This window comes from Rhinolophus sinicus, chromosome 17 (assembly GCF_057876585.1).
Source record: "Rhinolophus sinicus isolate RSI-liver-muscle chromosome 17, RSI-T2T, whole genome shotgun sequence".
Lineage (NCBI taxonomy): Eukaryota > Metazoa > Chordata > Mammalia > Chiroptera > Rhinolophidae > Rhinolophus > Rhinolophus sinicus.
In genome coordinates, this window is record NC_142517.1 from 74,578,435 (window position 1) to 74,600,995 (window position 22,561).

Here is a 22,561-nt window from a genome sequence, read left to right on the forward strand (position 1 = left end):
GAAAGCAATATGCATAATGAAATATTCAACACTTTATTATAAAATAGACTGTATTAGATGATTTGTCCCAAGTGTAGGCTAACGTAAGTGTTCTGAGCATGTTTAGGGTAGGCTAAGCTAAGCTTGTGATGATTGGTAGGTTAGGTATATTAAATGCATTTTTAACTTAACGATATCTTCAATTTATGATGGTCTTAGAGCATCTGTATATATATTTTTCTAATATCTTACAGACATTTAACCTGTTAGTTGCCAAACACAAACAAAAAAGACATAATGTTTGAAACACAAAACAATGTTTTCTTTTTCCTTTTATTGATTTGTTTTACATTTTAGCTATCCTATTTTTAATTTTAAAGAGCTTATCTACCATTGTTCCTTTTCAATGGCACTCTGTTCTTTGTTATTTATATAAACTCATTTCTCAGTAAATGTTAATAATGGGTTTTTTAAAGCACTTTATTATACCCTGCATTGTCTTTAATTTGTCTGTATTTCTATTTTATTCTGTCTATTTTTTTCTGTTATAGGATGCTCTCAAATGCTGGTGTACTTGGATGTCCATTCGTATTATTAGTGAGGCAATATAAAGTTGATTGAGGCAATAGAAAGTTGCGTTAGAGGGGCTTGTCCACTGATGACTTACTAGAAGGTAATCTGAGGGGACTCAACCTTTTTATTAGGAGTCCTCAGATTTGTGGGGTCTTTTCTTTGGGACTATTTGATTTTTTTCTAGGGAGGAATCCTCTAATACACTGTCTTGGGGTGGAGACTCAGCCCAACTTGTGGCATTCTGGAAGAAGGGAGGAGAAAGGGGGGGGCCTGAGGCTACTATTTCCTGTGAAACTTCACTTATTTGGTTCTGTTGTCAGCTCCATATTCCCACCTTCTGCCCCCTAGTTATATCTGTTGTCTTAAGTCTGGAGCCTTCCAGTTTGGTTTCACCATAGAATAAACCTCTCCTCTTTTAGGAAGATGGTGGTGGTGTGGCAAGGGGAGGCAGCCAGGCTGTGAAGGGTGGTTGGGAGAGGCCTACAAATCTAACCTCTTTACATGTAGACCTTCTTTTAAATATGTCCTTCCCACTCACTGTAAATACTATAGAGTGTGTTGTTGGCAACATAAGGCACCACCACTTCTGTAGAACACAACCTATGGGTGAACCAGAAACTGGTCTTTAGGAATTTTACAAAACTCACAAATATTATTTCCTGATATATTTTTTAAATAAAAAAAAATTCTGTGGAATAAATCTTTTTACCAGTTATTTTCATGTAAAATAAAGATACAACAATAAAAAAAGTGTTAACATTTTTAAAGGACCAGTTTCCCACTTGATGGTCCTTTTTTCTTTCTTGCTTTTTTTTTAAATGTTAGTCTTTACTAAGAAATAATATCTCCCCCCCTTTTCCATATAGATAAAAAAACGTGTTTTTCATTCTCCAGGTTTTGTTGTATTTGTTTCATAGTTTTCTCTCTTTCGCCTGCACCCTGGTCAAACTACCCTCGCTGCTCATTGGTTCTGATGAAAATGGAAAAATTTCATTTCTTCACTATAGCCTTTCTTGGCTTATCCTAACCTATTTCCCTCATTGCCAGCATAATGCTGGCTTAAAAACAAGCCTAGAGCAAATATTCTTAACCTGAAATCATCCATGATTGTTGTACTCTAAAAGTTTGTGAGTCTCTTGAATTATAGACAGAAATTTTGTTTATGATTATTTTATTTAATGGGAGAACTGTTGGTATTTTAATCCTCAGAAGAGACTGTGATACCCCCAACTATTAAAAACCACTCCACAGAGATTTAAGATATGACTAATGATGAAAATAGTTGATGATCTCCACACACACACCACAAAAAGTCTCCATTATGTATCTGGAAATGTGGTTACTAGAAATCCAAACGGCATCTGTGATTGATTGCTATTCTTTTCTCCCCAAATAATGGTGACAAAAGAATGACTGTTAGAGAAGTGTCTGTCAAAGTGAAATACAAATATGTTTATTGGAAAACAGGCTGTTACAATGGGTCAGGTGTAAATATATTTTGCATATCACAAAGACACCTAAATTAGGGAAAGCTGTGGAAGAGCAGATAGCCATTTTTCAATTATATGTGACTAATTTGGCATTTTTTGATACCTTAGTAATTCAAAGGTCTGGAAATGCCATTCCAGCCTATGTAACTTGGGGTCACTGCTTTTTATATAAGCAGTAGGCCTAGAATTTCCTACTCCACTCAGAACGATCATGCTTTGATTTTTTTTTCCTATTTGTGCAATTACCAAGATTGCACCTCATTGAACACTTTTATGTTTATGTACATGAATATTTACTGGGAAATAGACCTGGGCATTAAAAAAAAAAGTCATTCAGCTTCCTTGACTTCATCAGGTTGTTTGTGGAAAGGCTATTTCACAAACACACAAGCTACAAATCAAAGGGATGTGACACCTTTTTATATTGCCAGGCAACATGGCAAAGAAAAAAATGAAATGGAGTTTGTGAACTTTATTACTCAGGGTGACATGTTAATATGTGGGTGATGGTGTGCCGCTCCCAAATGAGATTTGTTGCATCCTCAGAATTGAGTAAAATGGTAAAATGTCTAAAGAGAGGGAAGTTTCCATGCCATACACAGGATCATTGGCTCTCCTGAGAAAGTTAGATTGGAAACTTAAAAGTCCACAGTCGTTTGTGGGCAATAAAGTCTATGAAGTAGAGAGCAGGGCGAAAGTGTGCTTGCATGAAGAATTTTAATGACTTCAAGTTTTTTTCCTTATTAATTTCAGCAGAGGGAGGGCAGTGAGATAAGGAAGTCATCAATCTTGCAGACATCCTTTTCCCCTACAAAATGCAAGGGTTGATTTGGTACAAGCATCATAACGCAGGAAGCCAAAAAAAAGAATCAAATCAAACATAATTTTATAGTTGTTATCATTCCTAAGAACATCTGCACTCCCACAGGCATGTGCCTTAGATGGGAGGATGCTATTGGAATTCCTGGTCTGTGCACTTGGGGGGGCTGTTGGTCATTTGGAAAGGATGTGCTGAGTGGATGTGACAGGCCTGCTGCAAGAGGCGTTGCTGGGTCTGCTTCCAGACAGGCTCGTGATTCAAGGCTGTGAGTCTCCTCTTTGCACATAGGACGGGTGACTTATGTTACTTGCTGGGTAAAAACAAAGGCAGGAGATGAGCAACCTGAAACCATCTGACTCATTATCATGGTTCAGTATTGACATGATGTCAGAAGAGGATCACTGACTCAGATAAAACTAAAGCATTCTTTTCAACCTGCTTTTGGGGGGTTTGTTCTGCTGTGCTAAACTGTGCAGGTGGAAACTAGATAAACACTAACCAATTGCCTGATTAAATGGGACAACTGTTGCAGTCATGGCCCAAATTTTTAATGTATATTTTCATCTCGTATTTTCCAGAGGAGACATAGAAGTATTAGAAAACTATTTTGCAATTCTTATTAAAATCTAAGGTTGAGGCTTACATTATTTTCCCTCTTTAGGTGAGTATTCTCCGTTTCAATAGCTTTATATTTTTAGTTTTTTATTTAACAAATGTAAAATAATTAACTTTGTTCCTTTTTGGGAGCTCTAAAATAGGATCGATTGGACGCTTATAGTTAGAATTCCTACCTTTTTCTGATATGGCGCTAAAATGTTTGATTTACAATAACACAGTGTTTTCCAGATCAGACCTTCATTCATTTAAAAAAATACCTTGTATAAAAGGTCAGAACTTGTGCTTTTAGTCTACTATTCCTTTATTAAATCACTGAGCAAAATGGCTTTAAAAGGGACATTCACTTGAATCCAAGAAAACATCTAAGGGCTTATTATATGTCAAACCATGTGAAAAGCATTGGGAGTAAAGGGCAAATATTATATCATCTAGGAAAGTAAGTAAAGATATTAACAAAAAACTCTAACTGTGTTAAGTGCTAGGATAGGGAATTTGGTTGTGGGATTTCTGTATCAGTAGATTTCTGATTCAGTTAATCTCATCTGTCAGAGAAAATATTTTTGTAGTAAGGAAATGTCATCTCTGTTTACCACTGGAAATGACTATTTATCAAATTGCCATTTACTTAGGTAGCTTTACCAGGTACAGGAGTGCCTTGGAGATACTGCGCGTTCAGCTCCAGACCAACGCAACAAAGTGAGTATTGCAATAAAACAAGTCAGATGAATGTTTTAGTTTCCCAGTGAATATAAAAGTTATGTTGATGCTATCCTGTGGTTTATTAAGTGGACGATAGCATTATGTCTAAATGAAACAATGTACATACCTTAATTAAAAAAATATTGCTAAAAAACCGCTAACCATCATCTGAGAATTCAGTGAGTCCTAATCATTTTGCCGGTGGAGGGTCTTGCCTTTAATTTGTAAGAAATGCAATATCTGTAAAACACAGCAAAGTAAAGCACAATAAAATGAGGTACACCTGTATTGTCTTACAGATGATATTGAGGGAAAATAAATCTGTTTTTAGTAGAACCACCTTTGGTGTATAAACTATGATACTCATGATATTTATTTAGTACATACCATGTTTCCCCAAAAATAAGACCTAGCTGGACAATCAGCTCTAATGCGTCTTTTGGAGGAAAAATTAATATAAGACCCGGTCTTATATTATGTTATGTTACATTATATTATATTATATTATATTATATTATATTATATTATATTATATCCGGTCTTATAGTAAAATAAGACCAGGTCTTATATTAATTTTTGCTCCAAAAGATGCATTACAGCTGATTGTTGGCTCGGTCTGATTTTCAGGGAAACACAGAAGTGTATATGGATAGCCTCCTGCCCATCTAGTCTTTTGTTGAAGGACTAAATCGTTGGTTTCCATAGTATTTAGTACTAAAGCAAGACCTCACTCTGATTAATTTTATTACTCTCTTTCTTGGCCATTTTTTTTCCAAATGACCTTAGTGAGTAATATTATTTAACCTGACTTTTTGATAAAGATTTCCATTGCACAGTGTTCCAAAGCTGTCTGAATTTCCCAGAATCATTTCTGCTAAGTAAATCGCCTTAGTCTTCTGAGCAGAGCCCAGGTAGCCTAGTTATCTTAACTGTGAAAAACTGATAAGAGTTTTCTAATCTCCTTGGGGGATATTTAAAAATCCATAAAGCGAAATTATATCACTTTAAGTACATTATGACTTTAAAAGCATGCAGTCAGCCCCACCAAATTTTCCTTTGCTTTGGAGAATTGGAATAATTATAAGTGCAGACAAAACGAGGTTTCACTCACAGGCAGTTTTTGTGATTCCACCTTGGACTTTTCCTTAGGAATTCTTTTCAGTTTCTGAGAGGAGCTAAATTAAACTGCTGCAGTGAGGCCAGAGGGGGGCACCAAATAATCGTGATTGATAGAGTGGTTTGGCTGAGCAGTTGTGGGAGGCTCAGGCATTAGGCCTGGGAAGCCTTTGTGTCTGTTTTGAACATTTTGGGCAGAAAGCGTATTGATGTCTTGCTGTTTACTGAAGCATCATCAAACCAGGGGCTGACACCCCAGCTTCAGTGGCCCAAAACGTGTTCAACTGAAAGAGAAGCAGCAGTTGGCAGGACCTGCGGTTATAAACATTTAGAAAGCCTCTGCACTCCTTTAAACTCTTATGTCACCAATCAGAGCTGCACTGTGGAAAGAATTGAGAGACAAACATTGCCATATTCTTGGAAGGTACTGCGATGGGTATTTCTTGATCTTTCTCTCTGAGGCAGACAAATATTGGCAGTTTTCAAGCTTTAAGTCTTCTTGATAAGCTGCCGAAATGATTGTTTGGTTTTCAGGAAAAGGGTCCACTTTAAGATTTATCTTCATTTTGGGCAATTTGAGAAAAGTCTGCTTCTTAGGCAGGATTTCTAAGTAAATCTTAGGCATATTTTCTTAGGCAGGATTTCTAAGTAAAGGCAACTTTCAATAGTGTTTCGCTGCAATTGTTGCAGTTTATTTATTATGGAAAAGTCATGTTTCATGTTGTTGGTACTTATCACCTTTTGTGATCTGTAGTTTGCTTACATATCCTTATTTGTAGTAGATTTGAGGGCAGGGGGCTAGGATGAGGGCAAAGCAGTTGGAATTTCCTCTGTTCAGTTGAGGAAGATACAGATATGCTTTCTCTGTACTTTGCCAATATTTGATGGGTTCCAACTCTCTTTGCAAAATACATTTGAATATCAAAAAGGAGTAGTTATGATCATGTGAAATTTAAGACTCATTTTAGCCCTAGACTCTCATTTGTCACCTCAGTTCTCCTTTTCTGCTTTTTGTATGGTTTAGGGACATGTCAAAGTGTCTTTTTACTGTCTCTTTTTGTAAGGTAAAATCTATATTGATTTTCTTTCCCATTATGGAGATATATGATAAGTAAACTTATAAATAAAGAAGAACAATTCTGACTCAGGGAGACGGAGGCTGTGTGGATTCTTATAAATGCTGGCCCCCTCTGCTGTGGTATAAATTTACGTTCTGCCTCTTACTACGTGTATGACTTTGGCAAGTACTCAGCCTCTCTGGGCCTCAGTCTCCTCATCTGTAAAGTGGAGTAATGATAGTATTGAAGGGGTTCAGAACTGGCCTCCCCAGGATGTGAATTATTTTGAGCTGAAGGCAATCAAGACTCTGAAAGCTCAGGAGAAACTTTCACCTCTCCCTTAAAGAATTTAAATTAGAGGCTTTGCCTAGAAGAGTTATCACCAGAAATAACTTGAATTTTTTTCTTAATTTTTCAAATACAGTTGACATACAATATTATATTAGTTTCACAGGTATACAACGTAGTGATTATATATTTATATAACTTACAAAGTGATCACCCAGATAAGTCTAGTACCCATCTAACACAATACATAGTTATTACAATATTATTGACTATATTCCCTATGCTGTACTTTACATCTCTGTGGCTGCAATTTGTACTTCTTAATCCCTTCACCTCCTCCCGCCTGGCAACCATCAATCTCTTCTCGGTATCTGTAAGTTTGTTTCTATTTTGTTTGTGGAGAAAAAGGAACTCTCATGCACTGTTTTTGGGATTGTAAATTGGTGCAGCCACTATGGAAGACAGTTCCTCAAAAAATTAAAAATGGAACTACCATAGGCCCAGCAATTCCACTTCTGGGTATTTATCCAAAGAAATCGAAAACACTAATTTGAAAAGGTGTATGCACCCCTTTATTTACTGCAGCATTATTTACAATCTAAATGCCCATCAATAGACGACTGGATAAAGAAGAGGTGGTACATATATACAATGGAATATTACTCGGCCGTAAAAGAGAATGACATCTTACCATTTGCGACAACTTGGATGGACCTAGAAGGTAATATGCTAAGTGAAATAAATCAGACAAAGAAAGACAGATGCCATATGATTTTGCTTATATGTGGAATCTAAAAAACAAATGACCAGAAATAACTTTTAATGACCTATCTATATGGCAGGGCAAACTTCTAATTACTGAATATCTGTTCTTCTTACCTTTCTGCAAATTACCTTCCTCCCCTCTGAAGCCCCAAGATATCTTACCTCATCCTTAGTTCAGACTGTGTATATATCTCATTTTCCCTTTCTGTCTCTGAACCTGTCACGAGGTCTCTAACTCTCATATCTGGTTTCCATACATACGTATGTAATTAAATTTGGTTATTTTCTATTGTTAATCTTTCTTATGTAGATTTAATTAGACCAACTGAAAGAATCCTGAGGGGCAGAGGAAAGTTTCTTTCTGCCCCACAGTGTCAAAAGGTTATTCTGAGAACTAAATGAGTTGTTATCTGTAAAGCAGTTAGAACAAAACCTGATGTATAGTGTTTCAGAAGTATTTGCTGAATAAATGTTTAAAGACAATGTAAAACCTGTCTTGCCAGTCCTACAAACTTTTTATGTTTTCAGAGAAATTCACTATCAAGTGATTTGTTTTATATGGGCACATACTGACTTAGTTGTCTCCTGTTCTCAGCTTCCTGGCTGGTATTTCAGGATTCTACCACCATCTCTTATGCCGTAGAAACCATTGAGAGACAAGAAATAAAACAACCAAAATCTTATACAAAGATCATATTACAACTGATTCTTCAACATAATTTATTTAACAAACATTTGTTACTATATGCCCCATACTGTTTTAAATTTTATACAAATATTAAATCTTTTAATCCCCGTTATAACTGAATACTTACTATGAAAGTACTTACTGAATTTCAATTAAGTGATATGGAAACATCCTCTCTCCCAGTGTCTGATATGATAATCCTTTAGTAAATATTTGTTGAAGGAATGAATACCTGTGAGTGACTCAATCAGTCTATCTTGTTTGGTATCAAAAAGCAAACAATAAACCCGGATGTTATATTAAGTGGCCTAATGTGTTCTCAGAACCTGGAAATAGTTGAAGCTCTTCCACAGCTGTAATTTGTACTGAAGGGACTAAAGCAGCCTAAATGGTTGTGTCCCTTTTTCAACATTAAGTAATTATTTTAATATTAAGTTTAGCTCATTAGATGTCATAGAATAGGTGAAGTCTTTAGTGACTTGTGGACTAAAGTGACTTCTATATTGACAGTTGAATGTACCGTTCTAAATTTTCATTTTTATCATTATTTTGGATTTTGAGCAAAAAGTATTAGGATTCTTTTCAAAACATTAAGATTTGCCAATTTTTCTTTGAATTACATTCTTTATTTTGTTTTAATCTGGGAAAACATATTTGCATCATATTCTTAATTTGTCACTGTCCTCAGAAGATTAGCTAACAAGTAATTAGTGTTTTGTAATGCTTTATCATAATTTAAAATATTCACATATTAAATCCGAGGAATAAATTACCTTAAAAATACGTATGTCAGATCTATTCAAACAGCTATTTGGGAGCATTTGAGATACCAGTTTTTTTATGAAGCTACAATAAATATTTTTATTCAACATATTATTGCTCCAATCAATTGACTTTTTTCTAGTCACTATAGTAGTTGCATTTAGCGTTAAATCGTACTTGTTGGAGCACAGTTAACATGATGGAAAAGAATCAATATAATAATTATAAGACTTCAATTATCTCTGTGTCTGTCTCTTTTCTCTTGCTTTATTGGTCTCTAGCTACCAGCTGAAATATGTATCTCTTGCTATGACGAACACCTGGTAAAGTGGAATTTAAATTTTTTCATTGAACTATTGAGATGTAGCAACTGAAGGGCGTTTGGCAAAGTGTGGGTAAATTTACACGAGGAGCTCAGGTTCCTTTGGTGGTGATGAAGAAGTGGAGAGGAGATGTCAGATATCTCTGAGCTGAAACGTTATTGATGCTGCTGGGGTTAGACGTGGGTGATTGTGGGCAGCTCCTGGGATACGGAAGGTCAACAAGGCTTCTGGAGTCACAATATTGGTAAAAAGAACAGCTGGAGAGTGGACTGCCTCCGTGCCTCGTGCAGCCGGCAGAGGTGGACAGGGGGTTGAAGTATGTGAATTGACAGTCAGTAAAATCTGTCTCCGTCCAGCCAAATGACTGTTAGTCTGCAAGCCAGGTGCCTGTTCCAGTGACCCTAAAAATTCCAGTCCAGTTTGGACATCCTTGTTTGTGTGTAGCTCTGGGATGAGAGGGCAGTAGTCTCCTCACTGCAAGTTGAAGTTTTACTGATGCAAGTGAGGAACAGAGTGATGAAAAGAGGGTATCGTTGTCAAGTCTAGATTTCTGAAGCCTCACATTTTGGCAGTAGACACAGTGGGCAGGCCCTCAGACAGGAACAACAGGTTTCTGATAGGCAACTTCTGTGGCAACTTTCAGTCCTAAGAGTCACATCCGAACCCTGTTTCCAGAAATAAGAGGTACAAGCTGTTGATCTTAGGTACTAGTAAAGGTTTTAGAAGATTTGTGGATTGTCAGGATGCTGATATGGGGCTGGTTGCCTGGAGGAAAGACACTGGATTTGTTTATTTGGTTATAAGCCTGTCTATGTAGTATTTAATAACAATTTAGGTGGCTCAACAAATATTTGTGGATAAAATATGGAATGGAAGTACAAGCTTGAAGATTGTGCTTCAAAACACCATTGGGGGCGGGTCTCATTATTCACATACCGATCTGTGAAGTAGGACCCTCAAGTTTCAGTTTACATACGAGTATATATCCACTCCCCAATACATGCATTCAGACATCCTGTATAAATCCTCACCTACCCTCTGTGCCCTTTCTGTCTCTTTTCGTGAGGACGTCTGCCCCTCTTCATGAGGAATTTAGGATGTTGGCCTCCACCCCTTATACCTTCATCAAGTCAGATCTATCCTCTACCCCAGCCCCAAATTTCCCTTATTCATTATGGCCCTCAAGTATTTATCATGCCATTTCTCTTACCTGATCATCCTCACCTTTTCTTTTTCACCTTTATATTGTCCACCCTTTAAGGTTGAATGAACCTTTTTAAGCTAGTTTTCCCAGTGCTTTGTCCTTTTTCTAAATTTTTGCAACTTTGTCTGTTTTAATAGATAGAAAGCTTCTTAAGAGTTAAGGGCCACATCATTGAAATCTTCTGTTTTCCGAACTGTACTCTGGTGATGTGCAACCATAAACCAGGCACTCAAAAATCCTCATTTGCTTAATCTGCTTTGTATTCTGTGAACAGACTTAACCTCTGCCCTCCCAAATTACACGATTTCAGATAAGCTAGGTGTTTTTTTTTTTTTTTTTTTTTTTTAATGGAACCAAGAGTCTACTTCTGTTTTGTTTTATTTTATATTTATCTCCTTCACACTCTCCTTGATTCTAATCAGGGCAGAAAACTTGAAATAGTCTGGAAGTTTTCTCTCTGGTGGACAATGGTGTTATGAGATAAGATGTTACAAAATATGACTTCAGTCATCAAGGCCATTATCTGAATAGATTTGCTAGTAAGTTATTGAGGAATGTTTATTTTAAAGTCTTCTGAAAGACTTTAATCTAAAACTGATCTGATTAGACAGATCTTTCCAAGCTACAATGCTCGAATTTATGATTAGAATAACAGGGCAATAACTGCCTTTCACAGTATATTTTAAACTCTCTATGACCTGAGTTTCAAACGTATTGTTAGGCACACATAGTAAGTTCTCAATAAATATTTGATGGAAAATTAAGATATTTTAATATAACGTTTTGAGTAGGCTATTCCATTTTGTCACATTGCTAAGTATAACGTAATTGGATAGAAAATTCTGTCAAGTGCTATTTATGACCAAAGCTATTTAAAACTTCTTTGAGGTTAGTAGAGGTACCTTTGTCTTCACAGAGCTTGGAAGACAATAAGCCGTTTTTACAGAGATTATAATTTGTTGTTTTCTGAGATTCACAATAGCCTGTTACTATGATTGTATTTTAGCACAGCCTGACAAACATCAGCATTATTATCTTTCTCTTCCCTGTTTCAATTTCCCTTTCTTCTTAATAGACTTCTTTCTCAAAACTGTTCATAAGCATTTATATTAAATTAGTTTTCTTTAGGTTACATATGATATACATTAATATTCTTTTGGATAAGTGGTTGATAATTATTTTCATAGATTGCATTATGGACTTTGGTATTATTCAAAGACTACGTAAATTAAATTCTAACAAGCTTTTAAAATATTTCCTTCTAAGCAATGCCTGCATATTAATCCCCTTTTTCCCCTTCTTAGATCAGGGCTCTGACTGAAATGTCAGATGGGAATAGGATCATAAATTTTGTTCTATCTGGATTTAGATCAACAGGAGCACCTATGGGTAAGTAAGAAGCTTAGCTGTGGGTAGAATCTGGACCCTGCTTGCTAATACAGGCTTGTGGCTGTGGACTTTTTAAGTTTAGTTTTTCATCTGCTGTCATCTAGCACAATATCAAAAATGGCACAAGGAAATAAACATTTAGTCTTATGAGGCAGGCTCCATTCACCTGATCCTTTCTCTGAATAACTTGACAAAATATCTCATTTTCTATGATTTGAGAGAAATACCAGTTGCCATGTTTTGCTGCATAAAGTATATTCTAGTTGAAATTAGTGTTACATAAAGTTATCATCTTGCTTGAACAAAAACCTTATTAAATTGAGCATGTTTTTATTCCACAAAATGAAATTAAATTTTGAGACATTTTTTTTTTTTTTTAGGGAAATTTACTGAGGTCATAGAAAACAAGTTACCTAGCCTTCCAAAGAATATATTGCATGCCTTTGCATTTTGGTTTTCTTTGTATCATGTATGTGGTTTTTAGAAAATCTTGCAAGTTAAATATATTAAAGTAGAAATTGAAAGAAAATAACTGGAGATAGTAATCAATTTGCAGATAAATATTAACTTAAATAAATATTCATTGCAATATTATTTAGAGGACTAATCTATAGCTACCAAAGTGTTCAACAATAAATATATTGTTAGAAAAACTGTGACCTTTCCATTAATGGACTGTTAGGTAGACTTTAAAAATAATTTTAAAGACATTTTAAAAGCACAGGACATTTTTCTTAGTGTAAGAAAACACAACAGCAACAACATCCAGAAAATCAACTGCATATAAAATAGAATTTTGGTTTGTAAAAAACAATAGATGAGTGGGCATAAGGCAAAGTGCTGAAGAGTTCGAGGGTCTTATCACAATTAATCCTCATGGGAGCACAATGAGATTATTGTGGGTAACTCAGAAAATTCTACTGTCAACGACTGATTATCTAGACAAATAGTTTTAGGAGATCATTTTGAAGTTGAAATCTTCAGCCAACAACTTGAAGGCGTGTAAATTGTGTATTGGAAGAAATTAAATATGCAAATGTAATGAATTTGTAATTGATTTTAAGAGTATGTTTATTTGGAGGAGATGCAATAACTGCTGTTGCTGAGAATGGTTCTTAAGGTATAGACTAGCCACGTAGGTTTAAGGCATTAAAATACCTAACAATGATTGGTTCCCTCTGTAGCCATGATCGTCTCTCTGTTCCTTAACACTAAGGCTATCCTAAAATGAACTGCTTTGCCCTGATGCAATCAAACAGTCTCTATGGTAGAGCTTGAGTTCCAGTCGTGTTCGTTTTCCCCAGGGAACTCCAAAGAGGAAGTCATCTTCTCCCAAAGCAGAACTAAAAGACCCAACACATTTGGAGCCCAAGACTTCTAGGATCTGCCTTTGCCATTCTTCTTGTTGCAGTGCCCCAATCAGTTCCATTGCCGTATTCAGGGTTAAAGAGTGGTGTTGCTTGCTGTGCTAACAGCTTTTATTATGATTTTGGGGACCGGGGTCAATGTCAACAATAAAATATTTGTGCTAGTATATCCATTTTTCTCCAAAGAATCATTATATCACGTTTTGGTGCCAATGCAGGCTAACCAGTTTTGATACAGAGAAGAATCGGGCTTTGATTCCTCACTTAAGAATGATACTTAATATTAAAAAATATTTCCTAAATCTTATATGATGAGACTTCCTTTCTAATTTGGATGACTTTTATTTCTTTCTCTTGCTTGATTGCTGTGGCTAGGACCTCCAATACCATGTTGAATAAAAGTGGCAAGAGTGGACATCCTGGTCTCGTTCTTGCTTTTAGAGAACAAGCTTTCAGCTTTTCACCATTGAGTATGATGTTAGCTGTGGGTTTGTCATATATGGCCTTTATTATGTTGAAGTACATTTCTTCTCTATTCACTTTGTTGAGTTTTTAATCATAAGTGGATGTTGATTTTTTTCAAATGCTTTCTGAATCTACTGAGATGATCGTATGATTTGAATCCTTTGTTTTGTTAATATATATATCATGTTGATTGACTGTGGATGTTGAACATCTTTGCATCCCTGGAATAAATCCTACTTGATCATAGTGTATGATTAAGAAATATCCGTATTGAATTTAACGTATTGTTGAATTCAGTTTGTTAATATTTTGTTGAGAATTTTCGCATCTATGTTCATCGGGGACATTGGCCTATAATTTTCTTTTTTGTGGTGTCTTTGGTTGTGGTATCAGGGTAATGCTTGCCTCATAAATGAGTTTGGAAGCATTCCTTCCTATTCAATTTTTGGAGTAATTTGAGGAGGATAGGTATTAATTCTTGTTTAAATATTTGGTAGCATTCACCTGTAAAGCCATCTGGTCCTGGACTTTTGCTTTTTGGAAGTTTTTAAATTACTGATTCAATTTCATTACTTGTAATCAGTCTATTCACATTTTCTATATCTTCATGATTCAGCCTTGGAAGGTTGTGCATTTGTAGGAATTTACCCATTTCTTCTATGTTTTACAATTTATTGGCATACGATTGTTCGTATTAGTCTCTTGTGATCCTTTGTATTTCTGTGGTGTCAGTTGTAACTTTTCTTCTTTCATTTATGATTTTATTTATTTGGGCCCCTGTCTCTGTCTTTTTTTTCTTAATGAGACTGACTAAATGTTTATCAATTTTGTTTATCTTTTCAGAGAACTAGCTTTTTGTGTCATTGATCTTTTCCATTGTCTTTTTAGTCTCTATTTCATTTATTTCTGCTTTGATTTTTTTTACTTCCTTCTACTAACTTTGGGCTTTGTTTATTCTTTTTCTGATTTCCTTAAGGTGTAAAGTTAAATTGTTTATTTCTGATTTTTCTTGTTTCTTGAGGTGGGTCTGTATCACTAAGAATTGCTTTTGCAGCATCCCACAGATTTTGGAAAGTTGTATTTCCGTTTTCATTTGTCTCAAGGTATTATTTGATTTCTTCTTTGAATTGTTGGTTGAACCATTGATTGTTCAGTAACATGTTGTTTAGTCTCCACATGGTTGTGTTTTTTGATTTTTGTTTTCCTGTCTTCTTCTTGTAAAGGATTTCTACTTTCATATCATTGTGTTCAGAAAAGATGCTTTATGTGATTTCAGTATTCTTGAACTTATTGAGACTTGTTTTGTGGCCTAACATGTTATCTGTCCTAGAGAATGTTCCATGCGCACCTGAAAAGGATGTTTATTTTTCAGGTTTTGGATAAAATGTTCTGTATATATCCATTGAGTCTCTCGGATCTAATTTGTCATTTAAGGCCACTGTTCTCTTATTGATTTTCTGTCTGGATGATCTATCTAGTGATGAAATCAGGGTATTAAAGTCCCCTACTATTATTGTGTTACTGTCAATTTCTGTCTTCAAGTCCATTAATATTTGCTTTGTATGTTTAGGTGCTTCTATGTTGGTTGCTTACATATATATTAATGTTATATCCTCTTGTTTTCCTTTTTTTTTTTTTTTTTCCAGTCAGTCTGGCTACATGTTAACTTTATTGAACATCTCAGTTAACCAACTTTTGGTGTCATTAATTTTCTATACTGCTTTCCTCTTTCCTGTTGCATTAATTTCTACTCTGATATTTATTACTTCCTTTCTTCTGCTTACTTTGGGTTTCATTTGTGCTTTTTAAGATGAGTTTCTTAAGGAAGAAGCTGAAATCATCGATTCAATATATTATTTTCCAAGTTATGCATTTAGTGTTATAACTTTCTCCCTAAGAACTGCATAGGTAACAACCCAAATTTTGATATGTTGTGGTTTCATTTTCATTCAATTCAAATAAATACATTCTTATTGTACTTCTGATTTTTACTTTGACTCGTTAGTTATTTAGAATTGTGTTAGTCTCCAAACATTTGGGTGTTTTTCTTAATGACTTTTTTATTGATTCCTAATTTAATTCTGTTGTGAACAGAGAAAGTACTTTGCATGACTTGAATACTTTCTGTTTTTTGTTTAATCAAGCACTGAGAGAGATATTGACATCTCTGATTACCCTTGTGGATTTGTCTATTTCTCTTTGTAGTTCCATCAATTTTTTTTCATGTAGTTTGAAACTCTCTTATTAGACACATAAATGTATAAGATTATTATGCTTTCTTGATGAATTGATACTTTTATTGTTATGAACCAATCATTTTTATCTCTGGCAATAATCTTTGCTCTGAAATCTATTTTGTCTCATTTCAATAATATCACTTCAGTGTGTTATTTTAAACTAGTGATGGACACACTCAAGGTAATCCCTTTGAGATTTGTTTAATCCTCTTGTTTTCTTGACCTCTGTTAAGGTCATTATGTAATGCCCTTCTTTGTCTTTTGTTACAGTCTCTGTTTTAAGGTATATTTTGTCCGATATGAGTATTGCTACCCCAGCTTACTTTTCATTTCCATTTGCATGGAATAGCTTTTCCCATCCCTTTACTTTCAGTCTATGTTTGTCTTTAGATCTGACTTGAGCCTTTTGTAGGCAGTATATACATTTTTGTTTTTACATCTATTTAGCTACCCTGTGTCTTTTGATGGGATCATTTAGTCCTTTTACATTTAAAGTAACTATTGATTTGTATGTTCTTATTGCCATTTTGTTAAATTGTTTTTGGTTATTTTTTCGTCCTCTTCCTTTCTTTTTCTCTTGGTCTCTTCCCTTATGGTTTTCTTTAGTGTTGTGCTTGGGTTGCTTTCTCATTTTTTATGTCTCTTTTGTAGGTTTTTGGTTAGTGGTTATCATGAGGTTCCTATATATTGCTCTTTCTCCATATATATATATATATATATATATATATATATATATATATATATATATATATAACAGTCCATTTTAAGTTGATAGTTGCTTAAGTTTGAACACATTCTAGAAACACTACCTTTTTACTCTGCCCAAGTTTTATGTTTTTGATGTCATATTTTACATCTTTATATTTTGTGTATCCCCTATTTATTATAGTTACAGCTGATTTTACTACTTTTGTCTTTTAACCTTCATACTAGTTTTTAGATTGGACAATCCACTGTTTTTATTATATATTTGCCTTCACCAGTGAAATTTTTTTGTTTTATAGTCTAGAAAAGTCCATATTCTAGTTATGGCCTTTTATAATGCTTAAATAATTTAATATTTCTTGCAAGGCTGGTTTAGTGGTGATAAACTCCTTTAGTTTTTGCTTGTCTAAGAAACTTTATCTCCCCTTTAATTCTGAATGATTAACTTGCTAGATGGAATATTATTGGCTGTAAGGTTTTTCATTTCAGCACTTTAAATATATCTTGCCATTTCCTTCTGTCCTGGAAAGTTTCCTTTGCAAAATCAGCTTATAGTTTTAGGGGCTTTTCCTATATGTGACTCTTTGTTTTTCTTTTGCTTCTTTAAGACTCTCTTTTTATCTTTAATTTGTGCTGTTTTAGTTATAATGTGTCTTGGAGTGTATCTCTTTGGGTTCATTTTGTTTGAGACACTGTGCTTCCTGGACCTGCATGTCTATTTCCTTAACCAGGTTAGAGAATTTTTTAATTATTATTTTTTCAAATAAGTTTTCTGCCTCTTTCTCTCTCTCTTTTCCTTATGTCATGCCTAACATGCAAATATTAGTAAGCTTAATGTTGTCCCAGCAGTCCCTTAAGTTATCCTAATTTTTAAAAATTCTTTTTCTTTTTGCTGTTCTGATTGGGTAATTTTCACTATCCTGTCTTCCAGATCACTGATCCATTTTTGTGTATTGTCTATTCTGATGTTGATTCCCTCTAGTGTATTTTTTTATTTCAGATATTATATTCTTCAGCTCTGATTGGTTCTTACATTTTCTAACCCTTTGTTGAAAATTTTATGGTGTTCTTCCATTCTTCTCCTGAGTTCAATGAGCATCTTTATGACCATAACTTTGAACTCTTTATCAGGAAATTTACTTCTTACCTCTGTTAAATTAGGGCCATTTTTTTTTTTTTTTAAAACAATTTTACCTTGTTATTTCATTTGGCACATATTTTTTATCTCCATTTTTTTTTTTTTTTTGACTTTGTGTGTTTATTTCTATGAATTAGGTGAAACAGCTGTCTCTCTTGGTCTTGAAGGAGTGGCCTTTTGTTGGAGAAACCCCTGTGTAGACTACATGTGCCATGTGGCTTTGGCAGGCTGGTTGGAGCTAGAGTGGGGGCAGGCTGGGAGTGGCTCTCAGGGTGTGCTGCATTGGGGCCAGGACAGTTGGAACCAGTGTGGGCTGGGGGTCTTGGGGCTGCCTTGGTGGGACTGCTGGATCTGGAGTGAGTGTGGGCTACAGGGCATCTCGGAGCTGCCTTGCTAGGATGGCCAGCTTAGGCACAGCCTGGGAGGTCCTGAAGCATGTCATGCCAGGGCTGCCTTGGTGGGACCACTGGGGCTGGGGCAGGTGTGGGCTGTGGTGTCCTGGGGTGTGCCATGCCAGTGCCACCTTGACAGGATGGCTAGATCCGTCACAGGCTGGGGGTTCCGGGATTTGTTGTGTTGGACTGCCTTGGTGGGATGGCTGGAACTAGGATGTGTGGGTTGGCGGTTCTGGGGCACACCACACAGGGGTTGCTTTGGCAGGATAGCCAGAGCCGGAGCATGCATTGGCTGTGGGGGTCATGGGGCATATTGTGCCAGGACCAACTTGGTGGGATGGCCGGATTGGGGACAGCCTGGGGGTTCCTGAGGCTCTCTGTGTCAGGGCCACCTTTGGTAGCTGCTGTTGGCCAGGGGCCCAGAGTACACTGGGGCAGCTTTGGAAGGCCAGCTAGACTGCCTGAACTGTGCTCTCACCCATGCTATGAAAGGAAAGGCGTGTGTGTATGTAGAAAATGGCACTTGCTGGCACCCCTGATCCCAGAGAGACTTCCAGCAGTTCCCTGCCATTTGGAAGATGCTTTAGGGTTAGTGAATGGATTTCCTTCATGTACAGTCTAGGTACCCTTTAAACTGCTACTTTTTTTGCTGTGTGCCATGGCAGGCAACTCTGTGCACAGGCCCCTCAGTAATATCTTTTTCTAACATAGGTCGCTGCCCTGGGGTTGGATTCCTGTCCTACTGTGTCCCAGTCCCTCTCGTTACTATGTCTCAATCCCTTCTACCCTTTTCTTTGTGGTCCCTCTATCATTTGTTGTGCTAAGCTGTTTAATCAGCCCTCAGTTCTTCAGGAGGAATTGCTCTGTGTGTTCTTCAGGTGCATACTCTGTGTATCCATGGGAGGAGGTGAGTTCAGGTCCTGTGCCACCATTCTGAGAAGGGTTAGATGATATTGCTTTTGTAACGAAGTAATAAATATTATGAAACTAAAGATAGAACATTTCAATGTAATCTGAAGAAGTGAGGAAGAAGAGATTTTTTCCTATGAATGAGAAACATGCCCCCATGTTGATATGGGCCAAGTGAAGAGGCCTTTTATTATATTCTAAATTTTCTTTTCTCCAGTGTTTTAACTTTATAACCCCTGATTATAATCATTTTTTCCCTTAATTATAGACAATCGGTTGTTTTTAACCTGAATCATAGACATCCCCTACCCTCTGCTTTAGATAATTGCCCTGAAACTTGTGATTTATGCTTGTTGATTGTAATCATTAAAGTCTAATGTTCTCTCCTACCCATTCTGGGACTAACTCCTGGACAATTAACAACACCTGAATAACCGGTTAAGTGGCCACAAGCCCTAGAGAGCTGACAGGTTTTCCATCACGTAGCCACCTCACATTAATAGATTTGAGCTCTGCTCTTTAAGCCAACACTTTTAAATTTATTAATTAAAATCTATTTTTTCTCATTCAGGGACCTTGGGGATACAGATGATACCCCAACAAGATTACCAGTCCCAACCAAAGAAGCCAACGCAATCTTCCAGGTGGATCTTGAGACCCTCTTCCTCTCATCTAAGATCAGATAGGGCGAGAGTATCGTGAATCCCCCAATGGGTAGGGACAGCTCTACGCCCCTGCCCAGCAGGAAGCAGTTAGAGAACAAAAGACCTCCTGTCCCTCAACTTCCCATAGAGATTTTATGGGGATCACGTCTCTCAAGGGGAAAACAAGGCAGGCAGTTAGAGATAGGCATCGGGTCTCTGAATTCCTGCACCTCCAACACAACCCACAGAATGCGACTGCCCAAAGACCTCCCCTCTCTGCCCAAAATTTCCCCTTTTCATTGTAATTGTCTACCACTATGAGGAAACAAATGGGTACAAAATACCCAACTAGATGAAACCGGCCACTCATACCTGCACAGTAAAGGCCACAATGACTTTCATTACACCTGGGCCTCATTGTACCATCATCATAATATACATATTCCTGGAAGTTCATTAATATCATTATAACAGACTGAATTCTGGGAAGGAACATGCACAGTTTAAAAAGATGAGGTAATTGCCTCTTGTCAATTACAGGTGTCAATTGAGTGGTCCCATACCTGGAAAGGAACAGCCCATTCTAGAGAAAAAAAAAGGGATAAAACCCCCAAGTCCTCACCAGTCAGCGCCTTTTGAGCCTCTTCTTTTGCTGGGGGCCCGCTCCAAACCCCCCCTTTTTTTTTTCTTTTAATAATGCCACCTTGGTCCGTTGAGCCATTCTCTGCTGCTTGGGTCCTCTCCTATTTCTTTGGAGTGTACTGTCTCTTCTAATAAACTACTCTTTCACCACTATATTTCTGTGTCTTGTTCAATTCTTTGCTCGAGACGCCAAGAACCTGGACACCGCACCAAGAAGAGCCCACTCTCTGGTAACAGTTTCTTTACCATCCTGGACTGTTTGCTGTGATTACATCTTCCATTTTGTGCTGAAATGACCCCCGAACAGATGGAAACAATGTGTTCTACAAGCCTGAAAATATGAACCTCCTCTTACAGTTTCATCAATGCTTATGTAATCAGATTGTGCAAAAATTAGCATATATTATAAACTATACTAATTCAAGTACAAATTCTTAACAAAAACATAGAACAATAAAAACAATTTAGAAAATATTCTTTAATATTCACTACATTATTGCTTCGAGTTCCGTCAGGATTCTGTTTAGTTGTAGAAACTTGAATATATACAAATTGGCATGGGTGAAATCCTTAGTACTCTTTAGGCTAGGTTTCCTTGTCCCTGGGTAAGAAACAAAGTTTTGGAATACATTTTTATTTATGAAGGTATTCCCTTTGGACTTTTGAGGAAAAGCACTGCTGGGTAGATGAATTAAATATGTTACTCCTGACATGTTTGCTCATCTAGACTTGCTGATACAGTGATTTAATGACCCTTTTACAGTCAGAACTGACACTGACACAAATTAAAAGGATTTGGGACAAAGAACTGTATTCACCTGCAAATCACTCTCAAACTTCCCCACAAATCCTGTATCTTATGCTACTATATTCTGTTTAAGCACATCTTTCTATCTATGTAAATTGAATTTTCCTTAATACTTAAAAATTTTATCCTGGGTGGGGGAGGGGAGAATTAGGATCATATTATTTTGGTAGGAAGTCTTTTGGATAGGAAAACTATGGCTTTATCATGTAAGAGCTAAAAGTCATGGAACCAGGAACTACTGAAATTCCTGTATAGCTATAGAAACTTCTATTTGAGCCGTGTTTGTAAATGAAATAGTTCAAAGACATTTCAAAAGTGTATATACATTGAAAAAAATAACAATTTGATTCGGAGAGTTATATAAAACTTCAAGTACTGTATAAAAAACCCTAAATATTGAATAATTGAAGATTGTTAATGGAAGACTAGGCAGTGGAAAAAAATAAATTGGCAGTTGGAGAAATGGAGTTGTATTCAAAGACACAATTTAGATTGTCTTTAGGGTAGGGCTTAAATCACTGAAAATTTGAATGGACTTCTGAAGGATAGGCTATTTTTGTTTGCATCCTACAGTGTATAGGATACTCAGCTTTTAAAGAGTGTTTAAGAGTATGGTTCCAAACAGCTTGAGAGTCCACAACTGCTGTGAATCCTGGCATAAGTCAATAACAAACTTTCAAAATGATTAGAATTCTTCTAAAACTGTTAGTGCTTCTGGAGACATAGCAAAACTTTCAGTAGAGCAATAATTAGAAAATAATTAGCCTAGCGCTCTCTGGGGTGAATATATTTGGGGTGATTTTCTATTTGGGACAATCAATGTCAATATTTATCTGCATGGTTTCAGTTTATCTGGGTGTATTTGTACCAAATTGAGGCAGCCCTGGCTATTTGGGATGATTGATTTGGACTGCTGGGGGGAGGCTCCCCTCTGTCACACCCCAAGAATATTGGTTACTTCCCTGGCCTCAGTATCCCAGGAAGAAGTGAATGAAATAGGTAAAGAGAAAATCCCTGGTGATTATATCTGGGAATTACTTAATGATGGTAAGCAGAATATTTCATAAGAGATATTAACTGATCAAGGATAGTAACTTTTTTTCTATATAAATGCAACCTGAAAATTTTACCAAAGCAAGAGTGAGATAAAATGCCATCCACTGACATGGCTGATGGTGGACAAGGGGTGTAATATAGCAGAAAAGAAAAACAGAAGCTCACCGTGGAGATTATGCAGAGCTGAGAGAAAACTTTCACATAATAAACACTTGTAGTCAGGATTTTGCAGGGTGTTAGGGAAGAAAATCAACAGCAAAGAAATGCAGTTAGGGAAAACCCACCTTGAAAGGATGAATTTTGCCATTTTGAATTGTATTGAAAATATTGTTACAAAGAAGTGATCATTTCATTAGATATTTGTGGAAGGTATAATTAGGGTCAAATGCAGACAAGGTCTGCAGATTAAAAGAATTAGATGAC

The 22,561-nt window shown here is 36.2% G+C and overlaps 1 long non-coding RNA gene across 1 annotated transcript; it reads left to right on the forward strand.

Annotated features, from left to right (window-relative positions):
- The first annotated feature begins 4,105 nt into the window (after positions 1-4,105).
- LOC141572892 (uncharacterized) lies at positions 4,106-20,658 on the forward strand. The gene is made up of 4 exons (XR_012498422.2): positions 4,106-4,176; positions 7,227-7,362; positions 11,688-11,772; positions 19,560-20,658. It is a non-coding gene; the product is annotated as an uncharacterized LOC141572892 (long non-coding RNA).
- The last annotated feature ends 1,903 nt before the right edge of the window (positions 20,659-22,561 follow it).